At 44.1% G+C, this 19610-nt stretch overlaps 1 protein-coding gene across 7 annotated transcripts in view; it reads left to right on the top strand.

The window, feature by feature from the left end:
- Positions 1–1525: 1525 nt before the first annotated feature.
- The window catches only part of Elavl2 (ELAV like RNA binding protein 2), a 138999-nt gene continuing 120914 nt past the window's right edge, over positions 1526–19610 (top strand). For all 7 annotated transcript variants that reach the window (XM_090330069.1, XM_090330066.1, XM_090330065.1 and 4 more), the window contains exon 1: positions 1526–2105. The gene's annotated coding sequence lies outside the window, so the exon portion shown is untranslated. The remainder of the gene's footprint in view (positions 2106–19610) is intronic.

Here is a 19610-nt window from a genome sequence, read left to right as displayed (position 1 = left end):
TCTGTATTTTCATGCAAAATAAGAGAACTCCTATTTTGTTATTCAGGCTACAGGGGAGATAAACATCCTTAATTCTTTGTCATTAATCATTTATCAACACTCAAGGACATTCTAGAGAACAAGGATTTACTTTATTCTAAACTTCCAAATTATTTTGCTCTCAGACTATGTTTCCTTTTCCCCGCTTCTGTCATCCTATTTCCCTGCAATCTTTAATTCTTAACAATGCCTTCGATCCCCAGCATTCTCAAAGACATAGATTAGTAGAAAGTGAACAGGTAAAGAAATTATTTCCCAAAAGGCGTGTGCCTCTAAAGAATATATTACAATCATTTTATAAAAAATGAAAACACTGTCTAGGAAGTTGGCACTATCTGAAAGAAAGAGGAAAATTTGGCTAGAAATGAACTTAGGTCAAGTGAATAATACTTCTACTTAGCCTTCAAGATGAGTCCAAGGACTTCAATCTCACTTAGAGGAAAAAATTAATGAACAGTAACAGTATGTTAATAAAATATGGGTTTGTAATAAAGCAATCATCTATACAGTACAAAGTTGACAGAAGTTGATCTTCCAGTTAAACTTTGTTAATCCTCAGAGAAAGAGCTCTGGTAAAGGCTCAACCATTCTTATTGTCAGCATTGCACGTGTGTCCAAGAACTGTACCGGCAGGGTGGTTGGTTCTAATTTTATATACAGTTGCTCTAAGTGAAGGACTTCATCTCTACTCATCCATGGACAGGATGTTTATCCTATTGCTTTCCATTCTGACATGAAATGAAAGCTAATTCAACAGTTCGGCTATATTTAAAAGCCTGACTTCATTTTAATCCTAAAACGCTTTTTTTTTTTAAAAAAATTAAGGAATCTATAATAGATACATATTAAAGACAAACTATTGCTTAATATCGCCTATAGAATACTGGACAACAAATCTCAAAAGGCATGCGGGCAAGTCATGGATGTATACTCATCCTTTTCACTCAGATCAAAGAGAGGGAGCTCTCAGTGACTCATACATACCGGACAGAGAGTTAAATGATATAAAGAGATATGCCAAAGATGCAGCAGTGATGGCCAAGGAAAACAAAACGGGAGCAGAAGGATTTAAGAAGGAAAGGAGCTCATGGCCACACCACAAAAACTCTTGAAGAGTACAGTTCCAACCCTCCCACGTTGCTCTCTTCCCATGTCCTTTTGCTTCTTGCATTTCCCTTGGCCGCCAGTGTTAAATGTGCACCTCTCCGGACAACTTACCTTGAAACGGGACTCCATTGAGCTCTGGAGAGTGACACAGACTGGTAGCCAATCGGCTCACGGAGCATTGTATGGGCGGGTCTAACGCTAGCTCCTGGACCAGTCAGAAACCAGAAGCAACGAGCAAGTTACGTTGTGGGCCATTTCGGCGTATACTTCCGCGCGTGCTGCCCGAGATAGGAGCCTGGCTGAGCAGCTGCACGCACGACGGTGCGGAGGCAGAGAAGGGGTGGGTGATACGGTGCTATAAATCTGTGGTCCAGTCCACCTCCTTTTCAAGACGTCCTCCCCCCCTGATTTCTGTTCTCACTTAGCGATGCAGCAGCTTACTCCGGTAGCGACCTACTAAAAAAGCAACAAGGAGAAAGAAATCGTCTTTTTGCATAAACCAAAAAAAAAAAAAATCCAACCCCCCCAACAACAACAACAACAACAGAAAACAACCCCAAATCAAAAACGTTCTTTCCTCTCTTTCTTTGTTCCTTGTTTTTTTTTTCTTGCCCCTTTTTGTTTAGTTGATCGGCAATAGGAGAGTAGTCTCTCCGTCTTTTTAAACTCTTTTTTTTTAAGTTTTCCTTCCTCTTTTTATATTTATATTTTGATATTCGTCATTTTCTTTTAGCATTGGACTTTTGGGGGGATTGCCGAAAGCATTTCTTGTTCTTTTCTTTTCTTTTTCTTTTCTTTTTTTTTTTTTAATTTGCCTCTTTTAAGCCGAGCACATTTTAGGTTTTTTCGTGCTGTCTTAAGAGAACTATCCAGCAGCTTCTTGCTCATCCATCCTTACTGGGAGACCTGCACCGTTACTTTTAAAACACACACACTCACAAAAACCTAAAGGGAGAAAGGTAAGTTTCGGTTTGGTTTCTTTAATCATTAGTTGCAGCGATGCGCTGGCAAAACCCAGAAAAAACCTGTAAGTGAGCAGAATACAGGATGTGAAGTTAATTGCACATGTTTGCCTCGTTTCAAAGCTACTGCTCTGCTAATTATTACTATTACTATTATTTTTTTAAATTCTAGAGAGCTAGACTTTTGAGAGAGAGAGAGAGACAGAGACAGAGAGAGAGAGAGACAGAGAGAGAGAGACAGAGAGAGAGAGAGAGAGAGAGAAGGCAGTTGGACGCATGCTTACTGTACTTAATATTGGAAAATGTCAGTGGCAGAAACTTAAGAGTGGTGCAGTGTGGCCAGGATAGAGCCTGGAGATTTGGGGCTGAAAGTTGGAAGTTCATTTCGTGGGACGGGAAGGGTAACTTGTGTGTGTGTGTGTGTGTGTGTGTGTGTGTGTGTGTGTGTGTTGGTGAAGGGGGGGCGCATGCCTCTACTTTTGCAAAGGAACGGGGAGGATTGGAGAGGCTTTAGTATCCTGAAGGCTGAATTTGCAGATTAGACTTGAAACACGCACACACACACACACACACACCGACACACCGACACACCGACAAGGACCCGGCTTAATTGCACGCACCGGATAACGTTTGCTGGGGCTGGGGAGATGGGCTGGCCAGATGGAATGTAGCGATTTGTAGTTGACTGAGGAAAAAGTACTCGCCCGCCAAGCACGGACTGGGGCCGGGCTGGACCCGGGGCTGGGGCGGATTGGTAGCGGGAGGTGGAGTGGAGGTGGTGAGCAGCTGTCAGAACTCTCCTACGCCAGGTACAGCGGCCTCTCATTCACCCAGACGCCCAGGATCGTCATTTAGCATTCAAAGAGGATCGCCCATTTGGGGCCCGCGAATCCTTTCAGCCTGTGCCGGATATGGGATTCCCTTTGTTCAGAAAAGCGTAAATAAGATCCTAAGAGAGCCGTGTCTGTGAAGTGAGCCGGATTGTGCCAGGCTCTGGGAAGTGGATGCCAAGCTCTGTCCTTGGTCCCTACGAGGCTGAGTCAGTCTTTGGGGAGACCGTGGTTGGGGCGGGGGAACCCTCCCGCCCTCCATGGTAGCCGTGAGGATTGGCTGCCAGCTCGGGAGCTAACTCCGCCACGTCCCCTTCTCCTCGCCGCTCCCCTGCCTCCAATAGCTATTGTTAAAATTGTCGCGGGGAGGAAAGATGGGAAGCCGGGCGCACAGCCGGGCGCACGCTTCATTGTAACTTTTGTGATTCTGCAGGGCTTAGGAGAAAGCGACTTGGTTTTTTTCTACTGAAGCAGAACGAACCCAGGGCAGACACAGGACAAGTGTCGTGTGTGTGTGTGTGTGTGTGTGTGTGTTTTGTCTCCCGGGTGGGGAGGACGGGGGAAGTGGAGAGGTGGCTTGTTTTTTTTTTTTTTTTTTTTTTGCCTAAGAGAAGTTTACATTATTGGCACGAAGGTGGTGGGTGAGTGTGTGCGTCAAGGCAGCCCTGTGGTGCAGAGAGGCAGGGGGAGGAGGAGGAGGGGGAGAAGGTACAAAGCCAGCTGAGATGGTGACTTCCTCCCTAGCCCTGGGTCCTCCACCCCACCACGAATCCAGGTTTTCCTCTGGCCTGTGCCAAGAGCCATTGGGGGCTCGGGATTGGCAAGGTTGGCGGACATCACCTCGCAGTGGCCATTGTTGCAGAACTGATGCCCAGCACGTTGCTGTGAACCCATCTATTCCATGTGTGTAAGAGAAATAGGCGAGCTGTAGAAGTGTGGCAAACTGGAGGTCGGATCCGTTCTGCGTTGTTCACGTTCAAGGATTTCTTAGGTTTTGCCGAAAACGTCCGTTTTCTGACGTGGAGGCTGGGTGTTTTCTCTCTGGTTAGTTGTTAGCTGCAGATCTGGCTGTATTGTGTCGCGGATGAGAGAAATACCATTTAGTAGTTACCAGGAACAGTGATGGGCTGGGATAGGTGCCTCTCCCCCCCCCTCCCCAAATGCAGAGATGTGCGCTCCCCTCCCCCACCCCCTACAAAACATTCCAGTTGGTTAAGATTCAAAACCTTCAGCCCTTCTCCACACCTCTATTTATATCTATCCTCAGGATGGTGGGGGTGGGAGATGAATATATTTTATTTCCTGGGCCTACACTACTCTCTGCAAACTATAAAATGTAGGCTTAAAGTGAAACAGGGTTAAGAAAAATGCCCAGAGTTGGCAATTGTAACTGAACAATTTTTTTTTTTTTGCCTAATTGAAAATCAGTTCCTGAAGGTCAGGAAAAGGTTGTTTTTGTTTTGGAGAACAGGAAGGTAGAAAATGTATTTGGAACCCTTAAGGCCTCCTTGTAAAATGGCTTCTGAAATGGGACATCTGAAAGATTGGTCAAATTTGAGCAAATAATCTGGCGAAAAGAAAAAAAAATGTTGAGTGCTTCAAAGTCATCTTTCATGAGGTTAAGAATTATTTACCTTAGTTGTTGCTATCATTTTCTAGGTATGTCTTAATAGCAAGCCTTTCCTCTTTTTTTATTCCTTATGCCTGTCTGGGATTTTGAACTCAGGGCCTGGACACTGCCCTGGAGCCATTGTACTCAAATCTAGGTTTCTATCACTTAAGCCATATTCCCCTAACAGCTTTTTTGTTGTTGCTGTGATTAATTAGAGTTAAGAGTCTCAACTAAGTTTCCTGCCAGGACTGTCTTTGAACTATGATCCTTAGATTTCAGTAGCTAGGATTACAGGCCCAAGCCACCTGGGCCCAACACCCCCCACCCCCCCCAACTTCCTCTTATTTAGCCTAGTGCTTGAACACTTGCTTTAACAGTTCTCCATGAAAATACAGGATTGTAAACAGTAGTGGTTGGGAAATCTGTTGCGACAGAAAGATCTCCCTTCACTTCAAGAAGACAGCTTCAGGAAGTGCAGAGTTTTAGGTTTTGGCTTAGTAAATTCGATAGGCCCATTTTTTTTTTTCCCACCTAACATTTGGAAAGTGGCATTCTTAGCCAACCTGCATGTGTGCCTTGGGTGAGACTCTTGTAATTAACTGTTTAGGGAGGTCAAACAAGCACTGGGCAACGCTGGGCAGGTTTTCTCCCAAATAAGGACAAAGTCAGGTAAGGTCATTTAATTGTAAGTTTGACTCTGGGATGACACAGACATGCAGATTTAGAACCATTTAGCTGTTTCCGGTGTTCCCAGGGTGGATGTCATTCCCCTCCTTCCACACACACACACACACACACACACACACACACACCCTCTTCCCCCACCCCCATTGAGGGATGGCCTATCTCTTTCAACTACAGTGTGAAGGTCCTCTGCTTTGACTTGGCTCAAGAGGGTCCATCTGTCCCCCTCCTCACTCCCGCCCTGGCTGAGAGGCGGCCTTCCCCACACCCCCGCCCGTCGCGTGGGGGCGGGGAGCGCTGGGCGCCCTGAGCGGACCTTGCTGCATCAAACCCGCATCATGCCCTTGAAGCTGTAACCTCGGTCACGTTCTTGTGGTGTCTCAGTCGCCCACTGCTCAGTTCTTTTCCTTTTACCTCTTGCAGTTTCAGGTAGGTATGACAGGTGGTATTTTTTCCCCCCTCTCTCTTAAATGTAGTCTTTTAAGGGGAAGGGTTAAAACGGGAGCCTTTGCAATAGGTTGGGAAGGGGGGGGGGAGAGAGAGAGAGAGAGACTCAGCACGACAGGTGCTCCTGTAATTAAGCAGCCGAGCAGGTGTTAAAAAAAAAAAAAGCCGTGCTCTGGCCGCGTGGCTCGCGGTGGGTTTTGACTCCCTGTTGCGGGTCGGTGTTAAGGACAGGCACAGGTTTTTCTGGGGAAAGGGAATTGAGGCGGGTGAGGAGGTGGGTGGGGGGAGGGAGAGAGGGCCAGGGGAGGCAGGGCAGCTCGGGGGACGCCCCCTCGGTGAAGAGCTGACCGGTGGGACTGGCGAGCGTGCATGGTGGGGAGGGGGAGGCGGCTGAGGTCGGGAAGCCTGCCACCGTGGAGTGCAGGCAGGGTGTCTTACTTTTACGTTTGAAGCAAGAGTCTAGCACCCCGCACAGGTACTCCGGGCTCATTTAAAGCTCAGCCGCTGTCTGGAGAGGAAGGGAGGAGGCCGTGGGCGCCGAGCCCTTCGTGTTCTGCGGGGGGGTGGGCGAGACTGGGGGTGGGGGGCTTTGAACTCTACTAGAGGCACACACACATAGATGTGCGTACCCACCGATATTTGATCTATAGAGTTACATCTCTCTATATGTCAAAAGTAACCCCAGCTCAAAGCCTCCGCGATGGGCAAACTTGCACCTGGAATCGGGCGCCCCTTGAAGGCGTGACTCCCACACGGCGAGGTTCCACGGCAGGAAGGAAACGTGGTGCTGGAGTTGGGTGGGAGTCGCCAGCTCCCCCTACCCCCCAGAGAGAGAGAGGGAGCCGAGTCTAGGGGGGCGGCAGGCAGGCAGCCCCGCGTCTCCGGCGTGGGGCACCGGCGGGTGGCGGCGGTGGCGGCGGCGGTCCGGCAGCAGCAGAGGCAGCAGCGCAGCGCGGCGGCGCCACGAACTCGCCGTGGGCCCCGCCTCCTGGCGCTCTTCCAGGCAAGCCCCTCCTCCCCGCCCCACTACAAACGGCGGGACCGCGGGCGCCGGGCGGCACTGAGGCAGCAGCCGGGCCGGGTGAGGAGGGCGGGCGGTCGGGCGGTCGGTGGTGGCGGCGGCGGCGCGAGGCGAGAGGCGCGGCGCGGCGTGGGTGGGGCGGGGTTCCGCCAGGTTCCAGTTCACCTTCCCGCCTCCTCTTCCTCCTCCTCCTCCTCCTCTACCGCCACCGCCACCGCCACCGCCACCACCACCACTATCACCGCTAACACCGCCACCACCGCCGCCGCCGCCGCCGCCGCCGCCGCCGCCGCCGCCGCGGCTTCTCGGAGCCCGCCTGCCCGGAGCACCTCCTCCGCGGCTGTGCCGGCTGCCGGCAGCACGAGCGTAGTAGCCGCAGCTCGGGAGTCGTAGCAGGCAAGTGCAGGGGGCGTGGGGGTGGGGGCGGGACGGCCGCGCTCCCGAGCCCCCCCCGGACACCGAGGTGCCGGAGTGTGTGTGTGGTGGGGGGGGGAGAGGAGGCTTTGCGCGCCGTCCACAGCAGCAGGCAGCGTCTGGTCGGGTCCGGCCTCGGCTTTGCCGGGAGCCCCTGTGCCCGGCGCCGGGCGGGAACGCTGGAAGATAGGGGCGGGTGGGTGGTGACGGTGGTGTGGAAGAAGTTCCTCGAGCTTGGCGGCCTCTTGGCGCGGGAGTGGAGTGAATTGGGTACCCGGGAAAGGTGGCACCGCCCCTCCGGTGGGCGCAGGGCTTGGCCGGGGGTGTGTGTGGGGGGGAAGTGGGGCGGCGCGGGGTGTGTGTGTGTGGTGGGGGGAAGCGTGCACGGGCGTGGACGCCCTCGGTGCAGCCGCTGCTGCTGCCGGCCGCGTGTTGCGCTCAGAGGCACCGGCGCCCAGACGCAGGTGAGTGTCCTGGAGGGAGCGCGGGGGAGGGGGCTGTGCGGGAGAAGGGCAGGGTTCCTGGGGAAGGGCTGCCCCCTCCCCCGCCCGGGCGGCCGCACGCGTGTGTGCGGGCTTGGGGTTCTGCCCAGCACGCCCAGGTGTTTTTTTTTTTTTTCCTCCGTGTGTGTGTGTGCGTGTGTGTGCGCGTGTGCTCGCGCGCGCCCAAGTCTGCATGGCGCCTCCCCAAGCCCGGTCCTCGGGGCTCCGGGGCTCGGGGGTGGGGAGAGGCGTCTGGCCACGCGGTGTGGTGCGGAGGTGGCGCGAGGCGGTGGTCTCCCGGCAGGGGCGGTAAGGACTCGCCCGGCGCGTGTTAGGTGAGGTTGGGCAGTGCCGCGCGCGCGCGCGAGGTGGCGGCTTGGGCACGGCTCGGCTCCGGGGGTTGACCATCCCAGGTTCGGTGCGCTGCGCGGGAAGCCCCAAAGCTCGCTCGCTGGCTCGCCCTACCTAGTGCTCCCCTTGTCCGCCACGTTTGCCCTCCCCGCTTTGGCCAGATGGGCCTAGGTAGTTGGAGACCCAGTGTGCCTACCGCTGGGGGAATATTGGAAGGAGCCAGGCCCCACTAACCAACCTCGGTTTACCGGCAGGTGCTCCTTCAGCCCGGTCCGTGACAATGACCAGCAAGCAGTCTTTCCCGCAAAATAAACCAACCTCCTTGTGGTCCTTGAGGATCCAGAGCACAAATACCCTGCCTCGAGGTGTGAGCCATGAGTTCGGAGTTGTAGCCGTCCAGATGGTCACTTAAATCGTGCACATGTTTAAAAAGACCATCTTTCTCATCCCAAGAGATTTCATCTCCCATCTTTGCTCCACGTTTCCCAGAAATACAGGGAAAAGAGGAAATGTGCGGGTTATCCACCCTCCTTCCCACCCCCCACCCCCGCCCCCGCACCCCAGTCTCTCTGGAAGAAGAAGAATGTAGCGCCAAGGACAAAAGAGCTTCCTAAAACTTAATTTTCTTTCCCTCCTTCATATTTCTATCTTCATAAAAACATAGTCCTGCTCAGAAAAAAAAAACAAAACTTAAGGCAAATGCATCTATTCACTGGAGGAGCATTTTCTCCTCTCCATAAGTGAGAAAACAAAACAAAACACCCATTGGCTTGACTTTCTGTTTCTTGCCCTTGAAGACACTTCTCTCCAAGTCGATTCCTCAAAGTCCTGTCGAGTTTCACATTTTTGCTAGGTGCCGCCTTGTTGAAGCTGACCTCCAGTCTCCATTTTGTTGAGAGTAGTGGCAGAGCTCTCTTCTGGATGTCTTTTCTCATCTGGCCCTCTGGGTATAGTAATGGTTTTTGCTAGATGGACCTGAATGTTCTCGATAGGAGAGGGTTGTAGGGTTGATAATTTGAACACTGCTTAGGTTGCAGTGGAAGGCAGATTCCAGTACATTTTCTTGGAGCAATAAAGAGATGAAGAAAACATCTGGAAAATAGTAGTTGGGGCGCGGTAGGAAAAAATAGGATTACGAGAAAACATATTACCTGCAATTTTCTGTGATTCCATTTTTGTCTTTTCCTTCTTCAGAGAGAAATATTTTGGTGCCTTTGTGAAAGCTAGACCCTTGTTGCCTATTTAGGTAACTTTGTGCCACCACCTTCGGGTTTTGAGCTATTTTTCTATATGGAAGAGGGAACCTTAGGCCTTATAAGACTTTAAAAGCCCCTGTTTATAGGTTATTTCCTTTTCAGTGTCTTGTGTGATGCTAGCTGCACATATTCCCCGGGTTCAACAAAATTTTTGGTTTAGAATATGTACCTTGTGTTGAATCCAGTGCTGCTCAGTGTCTGCTAACACCCCTTTTCACTTGGAAACTTAACCGTGCTTTTCTAGTACCTAGATGTGTTGTTGGAGGGCTTTTTAGAATTTTGGATTTGGGGTTTGGTTGGTTGTTAACCTTTCTTCAGGAAACAGTCCACTCCCTGTTGTGCGATTGTAGCTAAGACCCAGTTCCTACCTAGTAGGCTAAGGAAGAGTAGTACGATTGGTGAATCTACTGTCTCATTCATTGAAACCATCTTTTATTTTAGTATTATCATCATTATTATTATCTTTAGTTGTATCAAGGAGTTGTCATGGCAGTTTATCTATAATGTATTTATTTATATTGTATCTTGATCAATGTTATTCCTTTTATTCTCACTCCTTCCCTGAATTTTCTTAAATTTGTAATGGACATTGAATTTTATGACTGTATTATCCTTTTTTTACACCTATATTGTTTTTTGTACATAGATATTCTTGACTGGATCCCGTGACCATTTTCAGCTATTGGTGCTTTTCCTGTTAACATGGATGTAATTGACAGAAATGCTTTTCCCCTTCCCTTCTAGAAAGAAGCAAGTCTCTCAAGTTCTCTTTAAGACATAACGAAGAATCTAGAATATTGACTTCTAAGCTGGGATCTTTTTCTTCAGTTGGAAAAAATAAAACCTCCAACAACAACAAAAATTTTGAATCTATTCAGGCATTAGCATCATATAAGAGCAACACAGTGTCAGATTGTCTTTAATTTCTCTCTCACCCCCAAAAAAGACTGGATACTCTTATACCATTTTCCTGTTAGATTGCTTGTCTGCTTCTTAACATCATCTTGTTTGCACTCATTTGGATGTTTTGATGAAATCTACCATGTCTTCTAATTGTTTTAGTCATCCATGTTCATCTGGAAGTGAGAAAGGCAGGAGATCTGTGGTATTTACCCTTGTGAGGTTATTTTCCTGGGGGGTTGGATGAGTAGAGTGATAGTGGCCTGAGTGGTGTGCCACCCTGTGGAAAATCTGCCCATGACAGTCTACTCCATATCTTTCTCTTACTGTGTGTGGATGCTGGGATGGTCAGTCCAGTCCACATATCATACTAAACTACTACATTTCAATCCTCTTTTTTTTTTTAACTTTATCTTGGGGAGTTACTTTATGGATTTGTGACTCATGTTGTCGTACACTGTTCCCCCCATCCCATCCACCTTGAAATTCTTAAGAATATTTGAACAAGGCGATTAAAGTTTCATTTTACGCAGAGTCACACCGGCGATGTAGCGCACCCTGGTTAGATGCTTTCCTACTTTTATGTCTGTTTTGCTGACCACAGAACTGTTTGCAAGGTTTGATGCACTGGTGATGCCACACCCCACTCTGTGGAGGACATAAATGCATGGAACGTTCATGTTCACTTGCTTTTGGATGGTTTCATTTTACTGATGTTGATTGATGTTTACGTTGGTTCAGATCCTGGTGACTCACAGAGCCTTACATACTGTAGTTTAATGCTGAATCTGCTGTTACATTTATTTCTAGTTTGGGAAGAGTATTTATTTGATTGAAGATATCAGCTGGTATACAGCAGTCATTGATTATTCTTTTTTTTTCATTGTAAGTGATATAAGTTATTTAAATAGAAACAACAAACACAGACGAAAGGCTGCGTTTGCACTGAGGCTTTTATGTGTATCAAAGATAGATTTTTTTGAAAAATAGTTGACATGGTAGATTTTGGAATCAGAACTAAAAGTAGAAATTAGTATTGTAATCCTAGGTCTTAGGAAGTAGTTAGGAAAATTCGTAGTAATAAATTAACAAGATGGAATTTTAGCTTATGTGATGGACATCAAAACCTTTGTTTTAATTAAGGTCAGTGGGAGAATTATTTCAAGGAAACATGATTTCCTACAATCCGCCCTGTGAAACAGAAGGTGATTGATGAGAGCAACATTATGCTAGATGCTTTCTCATATATGTCCTTCATCCTCCCCTACCTCCTCCCCTTCCGCTGCCAATGCTAACCTTGTGGAGAGTGTGCTTCATAAAAACCATGTTTATTTTTGGAAAAGGTATTATTTTCTCAGATATGGATTAGGCTTTTAACACATCTGTTTGATTCGCTTAACTGAATTGTTTCCCTTTTGCATGTTGCTGAGGAGTTCTATGTGATGACAGACACAGACTTTCCTTCTAAGACATCATGCAGAGGAGCTTTGGGAAGCAGAACGGGTAAAAGAGCCAAGGTCCTAATAGGTGACATGGTATTTACAACCAAGCCAGTTTGCAGGTTGTTCTGTTACTGAAAGTTAATATTGGTGTTTTTCTTTTTTTTTAATATGAAGTTTCCTATTGTACAACAATATTACTGATTTCTGTTTTAACAACTTTTGACTAAAAATAAATAGCAAATAAGACTTGATAGGCAATAGGCTATAGGAAAGCAATGCTTAGCAAGGATGAAGGCCTAGGTTCAATTTCCAATATTGGAGGAAAAAAAGGATTTGGCAGGCAAAAATCTTTATTCTCGTTAAAAAAAAATTCCGTCCTTTTGTGTGGATGTGTGAGTTGCTAGGTTTATAGGCTTGAGTCACCAGTGCTTAGCAAAAATTCTATTATTTAAAAAATGTGACTAATTTTCTCACTAGACATATTCATGGTAAAATACAGTATAATGATTTTTTTTAAGAAACATAGAAGATTTGTTTTAGCCCTACATACATTTAGGACTCTTCGATAGAGATACTTACATACTTCATCTAATTGTGTTTAGTGCCAGACTTTCATTGACTTAGTTTGTTTCATAAAATAAAATTCATATTCTAAATGACTATTTTTTCTTCAAGAATGTTATTTTGGCATGTTTAATAAAACTACATTAGCAAAAGTTAGTGCTGGTGGCTCAAGCCTGTAATCCTAGCTACTCAAGAGGCTTGTGATCCGAGGAGTGTGATTTGAAACCAACCAGGAGACTCTTTATTTCCAATTAATCAGCAAAAAAGCTGGAAGTGGAGCTATGGCTCCCATGGTAGAGGGTTACAGGAACAGCCCCAGGACCTGAGTTCAAGCCTGGCATATATACAAACCAAAACAAATGACCACATTAATGGCTAATTTATGACCAGATTTTATTTTATTTTTTATATATATGTCACTAGTGATCAAACTCAGATTCAGTAGATAACTTTTTGACTAACTACCTTTTTATAAGAGTAAAAGAATAGTAGAGAGAAGCTACTTCAGAATTATCTTTTCTATATGTCGTTCTTGAAGGTCACTATAAAGTTAAAATTTGGTAATACTGGGTAAAGACTGGGTGTCTTTGGACATGAAGAAAAAAACACTAGACCTCTTCTCCCCTAAAATATACATTCCAAGATATTTCATACCCATTTTTTACCATTGCTCCTTTTAGAGGATTGGTTATTAAAGCGAAACTATTTGGAAAATAGCATTTTATAAATCAGAGTGGTTTTCCACCTGTATTAGCAGGATGAAGCCATTAAGCAGGTCCTTCTTTGTAGTTAGCAGGGTGGGGTCAGTAGCTTTCTGGGAAGGATGACTCTATGCTTGCCTGTCTCCTCAGTTTTGTTTTTTTTTTATTATTTTTTTATAAAAAGACTCTGTCCTGGTTTTGTAAATAAATATTACACTTGTAAGGTCTTTTTGTGGGCACAGTGCTGCCATTTCATCTCCTGAGTTGTCTTGCCTCAGTAGGTTTTGTCACTTGGTTGGAATTCTTTATCGGAGCCAGGTGGAAAATACTAGGCTAGAAGTCTGAAGTTCCCAGCATCTGAATTTGGCTCAATTGCTTATGTACTTGGTTTCTTATGTATAAAATCCAGCTTTAAGGATTAACTTAAGATGATCATGCAGTATAGGATTTCTGAATGATATTTATTGAATTGGAAAGTTAGTGGTAGGTGGACCTTAGGCTTTCAACATTTTGTTACTATGAACTACTTTCAGTTTATTTTTTTCCTACTGAGGATTGAACACTGGCCTCATACATGCTGCCATTGAGCCACACTTGGTACCATTGAACTATTTTTATTCCGCTCCCATAACATATCAGCCCATGTTTCTGCTATGGAGGAAGTGAAAAATTGCAAAGTTTGGAAGTTTTTTGGAGAGTTGCGACTTTGAAAATTTTAATATGGAAATAGATATATTTGTACTTCTGATGGAAGTTGAAAGGAAAATTTAAGATGCATTTCCCTTGAAAATGTAAATAATAATGGTAAAAAGATGACATGTGAAAATCTGAGAACTTGGCCAGCTAGCATTCCAAGAATATAAATCTCTTAAAATCTCTATACATGTCCAATGAAAAAATCAGATTTTAAAATGTGAACATTTTCACAAGTATAATCAGCCCATATTTTCTTGATTGGAATTTTACTTGATCTCTTATGAAGAATCTACTATACATCACAAAATGGAGTTCACACAGAAATCAACTTTCTCTGTGCTTATTCTAGTTCTCTCTCACAAGCCCATGTGAAAAGTCCTTGAGGGATACCCTGCCAAGGACGGCATTGGGGATTGTTCACTTGTTCAGTTTTTAAAGAATGCTTGACACTTAAAAAACTCAAGCATCTCAAGTACAAAAGATACGTCTCAAAGCAAATACATCGCAGACTATCTGAAAATAAATTCATTCACTTGTGTAAGGTGGGGGGAATATTCCTGGAATCGATATCAACTTGAATCTTGTTTCCTCCAAGCTTCTTTTCAAAATAGAAACAGTGTGATTTTTATTTTTTCCTTTCTCACTGATGCTAGTACTTTACTGGAGGTGCTGACTTGTCATTCTTTACTGCAGAGCTATTTGGAACACGTTAACATATGACCTTTATTATAGAGTGAACAAGTTTGTATAAACCATTCCCAGGTAAGTCTTATTTCAGTACCTCTGCTTTTCCTAGGTGCTGTTTGGTGATGCCTGGCTTATTTTGTTGAAACTCGAGGGTCCTTTCTGGCCCGTGGCTGTGAATGATTCATGGACTTTCCTTGGATACCAGATCATCAGTGCTTTTGATTTCATACCTTCCTTTCCCTTCCAGTGCCTCTGCCAGGGATTCCAGCTAGTGATGGCTGACCTTTCTGCTCTGTATTAACCTCTGTCCCTTGCTATAGGCTTTTGAGCCTGGAGCTACGGGTGAGTTGGTTATCTACTCACTTGTCCCTAGTTGCCTTTCCTGATTGTACTTTTGCATTGTTTCAGATGCATTTTATGTTTTACTCCCTGAAGACTGTCTTTTGTAACCAAATGAGTCTCTGGGAGGGAGAACGGGATATCAGTGGACAAATTCTTTCCATGTTGCAGGCCTCAGTTGGTGGCTCATGGACGGCATACAGGCTGTCACTATTTAATTTGTCCAGACAGTATTTTAAAAAGTTGTGAATTGATTTTTGGTTGGGAAATAATTATGAAAGAAAAAGTCAGAGCAATAGCTCTTTCCTCTTTATAGGGACCCAGCAACATGCAGCCTACATTCATTGACTGCCCCCGAAGACAGAGCACAGTGCGAATTTGGAATAAGTCAGTATCTGGACTAGGTAGATGATCGGGTTTGTGACTTGAATACTGTAGTTCCTAAAACCATGGAGATTTGAGAAGTTTACCCACATGTAAAGACCAAGGACGGTAGTTCTAAAGAGTTTATATGCTTTTGATTTTCCTTGTGTTTGTAGTGATGTTCCAATTATGTTAGATGACTCATTACAAATTTATATCTTGTAGTTGCCTTTACTTCAATTAGGGAAGTCTTTTGAGGGCCTCTACTTCTGGTACTATTGGTTGCAGCAAATTATTTCTTTACATGATTTACTTTTTGCCTGTCTCATGCTTTCCTATTTCATCATGGGATTCTAGAACTGTCCTCATTGGGTGTGGGGATTTCTCTTCCCCAGTTGCCTGCATCTATTTGTTCAGATGCTCTGGGGTCAGCAAGAGATTCCTGATGTTGTGAAAATTAATAGGATGCTAAGAGCTCTTTAAAAGAGGCTCTCGGCTCCAGGACACCTGCTAACCTTCTGGCTGATGGTGTTGGCATAGAAAAGACATTCTCCCCTCATATTGCTGTGAAAAAGCTGATAGGACAGGCCACCAGGTGTGAGGTTTATGTGTGTAGTTTCTCTCCCTTCTACCTCTTTTTCTTTTTCAGTCTTCAGCCTTCCCCCCCCCCTTTAGAAACAGCAGGCCAGCCTTAGCTAATGCTCTGAGCTCTCCTACGTGTGTGGTACAGCATGCCGATGTGCCAGCAGAAGTGGGAAGAGGATCCACATGTCATGTTTGGACCAATGCTGTAATTTTATTTTACAATAAGGAAGGTGGATATTATTAATCTACTCCTGAGCATAATAGCATGATTTGAATAGCAGAGAGCAACTTTGGTGTGTGTTAATGTCTAGTGAGATGAATACGGATGAATGCTAAGTAGGTAGAAAATGTCAGTGTAGAGCCTTTCTTTTGGTAACTTCAGGCGCTTACATTTCTAGCTAACTTTTTGTTCAGCCTTGCAAATAGATATGAAGATCTCTTTTATCAACCCAGCATTAATGTAGCTTCTGAGGACGAGCAATACCCATAAAGCCCTGCTCTCTTGGCAGCCACTTGAGCTAGACCAGCAGTAGCGATGAATCAGAATGTGTCCCTGTATTGAATATCTTAGCCAGACTCTTCAGCATAATAGGGCTTAATGCAAGTAGCTTTAAAAAGTGGAGCAGTTTGTAGCCCAGATAATTTATTTCTGTGTTAAGTCTATCAGTCAGTCAGTCTGTCTATATGTCTATACTATCTAGTTGAGTATGACTGTGTATGTGAATTAAAGGTATATGTTTACTTTAAAAATTCATTTTGAATTAAATATGTCTTTTTAAAGTTAGCTTTAGAGAGATTTAAAGGACATATTTATATTTCTTGATCTATGTCTGCTTTAGGATAGTAGTCAGAAAATGCAAAACCCGCCTCCTCCCCCCCAAAAAATCCCCCCAAACCAACAATCTTAACCTCTCACTCTTGGTTTAAACAGTAGAAACTAAATGTTTGAGGATTCCAGCCTCAGGAAGAAGGTATCTTCACATACTTATTTGGGGACAGTTTGTGTCTTCTCTTGGTCAGTTTTTTTTTAATTTAATTTAACTTTTTTATTTTTGTGGGTCATAGGGCTTGAATTCGGCCTGGGCACTGTCCCTGAGCTCTTCAGCTCACGGCTACCCTTGAGCCAACCCCACTTCCTGTTTTCTAGGGGTTAATTGGAGATAGGAGTTTCAGGTCCTTTTGTGCCCAGGCTGGCTTTGAACCTTGATCCTCAGATCTCAGCCTTCTGAATAGCTAAGATTACAGGCGTGAGCATGTCTATATATTTATTTGCTTTGTTTTATGTCACCTTTTCTCTCCTTCCCTGTCATTTTTGTTCTGAGTCTCTTTTGTGGTAGGAATAACTGTTACCTTGTTTGTCAAAAGCTCTATCACAAATGAAAAGATTTATGCAAGACCTGCCAAACTGTAGAGATGGAGAGGAGGCTGATTCCCTTAATTTTGCTGGAGTCCCAGAAAAATATGTAAAACTATATGCAACTATATACAGCCCAGCCTTTCACCTAAAGTTTTATTCTCTCAATAGCATCATGTGCCAGAAGCCCTCCTATGGATACAACCATTGTTTTTCAAAACACCTAGGAAAAAAAATCACAATATTTCATTAGCTCCTTTCCTCTTCAGAGTGTTGTTCCAGGAGCCAGAGACAGGTAACAAGTCAGACGCTGGAATGCTTTCAGAGGATGGATTTGCATCATTTCCTTGCTGTCCTAAGGCCATGTCCTCAAGCCACACTCATTCTCAGGGCCACTGACTAGCTTGCCGATGTCAATTCTTGGCGCCTTTGTTTTCCTCCTTTCTGCATGAATATCAAGACATACACTTTTGCATGTTCAATTCTGAAAGGTGATTGATTATACGGCTTCATCTTGGTTTGCTGGAGAGGCTCCTTCCTCAGGTGGAATTGGCTGTTCAGGGAACAGTTTTGGTTCTTGCTTTTTAGTGTCTTACCTCCCTTCTTTCTTTCCTAGTTTAACTAATTTAGAAACATTGTTTTGTCGACAATAGGGAGAAAAGTTTGGTTTTATAATGAATTATAATTGGTGATATAGACAAGAGGAAAAGAGTTTTGGTTTTCCTTTTGTACAACTTCCACAGAAGTGCTGGAGTGTATGTAGCTCAGTACTAGTACACTGGTCTAGTATATATAAGGCTAGTACTACAACACAAAAATAAAATGTCTGGGTTGACTCTTTTTTCAAAACATGAAATCCCTAATTGAAGATGGCAAGCCACTCAAAATGGTAGAACAGGAGATGGAGCATCATCCTGAGTGTAGTGATGATGGAGTAACCTTGGGGTCATCATTTTATAGGCAAGAATAAAGCTGGGAGGTCCAGTGCTTAGTTCAAGGATATAGTTGAGGAGTAGGAAAAGTAGCACCCATGTCTGACTCCTGGCTCTGAATTATTTCCCTGGACTCCAGAGTGATGTCCCCCAACCCACCTCCAATACTTCTGGCTATAGTGTAAGGTGCCTCAGGCAGATGAACAGTTCCAAGAGACAACTTTTAATATTTGGAGAATGTCTTGCTTCTGTTCTTGATCTTTGTGATTAAAATAGGGAGACCTAGAAGCCATTCTATCTCCTGGCCTAAGTGATGTGTACATAGTGAGCTTATTGTGCCAGTTTTTTAAAGCTTCCCACTGGTCTCTGTAGCACTTCTAGAGTATGCCCACCACTTGTTCTCAGGGCCAGGATTCCATCCTTGGATTATTTTAGGTCCATGACTAGGTGACTTCTGGAAGCGATTCTTTCACAGGCTGATATCTTCTCGGTGCCAGCTGGCAGTCTCAGTTTGCAGAAATTACTTTTTGGAGCCATATGAAATAAGCATTGGTTATTTTCTATACGTGAGGGAATGAAGACACTGTCTTCAGACTTATTTTAAGATGCTGGTAAAATCAAGGAATAAAGATTGAAATGCTGTATGTTGTATTCCCAGTGAAAGTGACATTCAGATAATCCTGGTTGAGTTGAGTGGAGAATCTGTAAGGGCTGTACTTCCCAACTTGTTAGGTTTTTGAAACAAATATGTCCTAAATCTGGTAGACTTTTAAAAAATTTATTAAAGAATTTATTAACATTGATTTTTACATCATATTTCAAATGATGTATTTAACAAACAAGTATTCAAGAAGGGAATCTTTATACAATCACTGGCACTTAGATTTTAGAACATAATTAAAATTAGGCTGAGGGTTTGTATGTCATATATACATATTAATCTATGTAATAAAATATTGTATCTGTAGAGTTATAAGTTTTTATGTAGTTGTGTTTATATTTCCAGTACCATATCCATAGCATTGGGTATGCAGATATTGAGTCCTCGCTCTTGTACTGTTTGGATCTAATAGCCACTCTGGTAGACTTTTTAGAAATTGTGTTGTTTCCATTCTGTGGGGGGAAAATAGCCTCAAACAACCCTCTCCACCAATGCAACCCTCAGGTTGAGTGTTCAGTAAGGAAGTATGATGTCTAAAATTGAATCAGCAAAACTTCCAAATGCTAAAGACTGTTTCCATTTTCCACCCTCAGGAAAATTAGTTGGAGCAAATGGAAAAAAATACATATTCAAGGTAATTTATGTACTATAAAGGCATATCTGTTTTGTTCATTACTTCTACACCTAATGTGTTTATAGTAGATATTCAGAAAATAATTGTTTAAGTGAACTCATTTAACCTTTGGAATAAATTTAATAATATGGCAAGAAAGAGAATTTAGTTCTTAAGAGCTATATTGAATAAGTTTAATTTTCATCTGTATGCAGATTAAAAATGAGTGATAGTTGATCTTACTAGAATTTCAGTCACTTTAAGGAAAAAGCAAAAATACTACTTGAATACTGTATTTCCTGATACCTTGCATTTTTTATAGTACTTTTGAATCTTGTAAGCATATCCACTTAATGCTCTGATCTCATTTTCCCCAAAGCTGTGAGGTTAGTGATATACCTTTCAATTCATAATGTCTTGGAATTGAGATGCAAAAGTAGCTATATTTTTGACATTGTGATTTTGATCTGTGTATATTTTATTACAGCTAGAGTATAAATTGCTAATTTTATTGTGTCTTATTAATTTACCTTAATGACATTTTGCAATTTTTTTGTTGTTCATTCCT

This window comes from Megascapheus bottae, chromosome 3, assembly GCF_031878675.1.
Source record: "Megascapheus bottae isolate mThoBot1 chromosome 3, mThoBot2.hap1, whole genome shotgun sequence".
Taxonomy (NCBI): Eukaryota; Metazoa; Chordata; class Mammalia; order Rodentia; family Geomyidae; genus Megascapheus; species Megascapheus bottae.
This window is presented reverse-complemented; position numbering and strand designations above follow the sequence as displayed.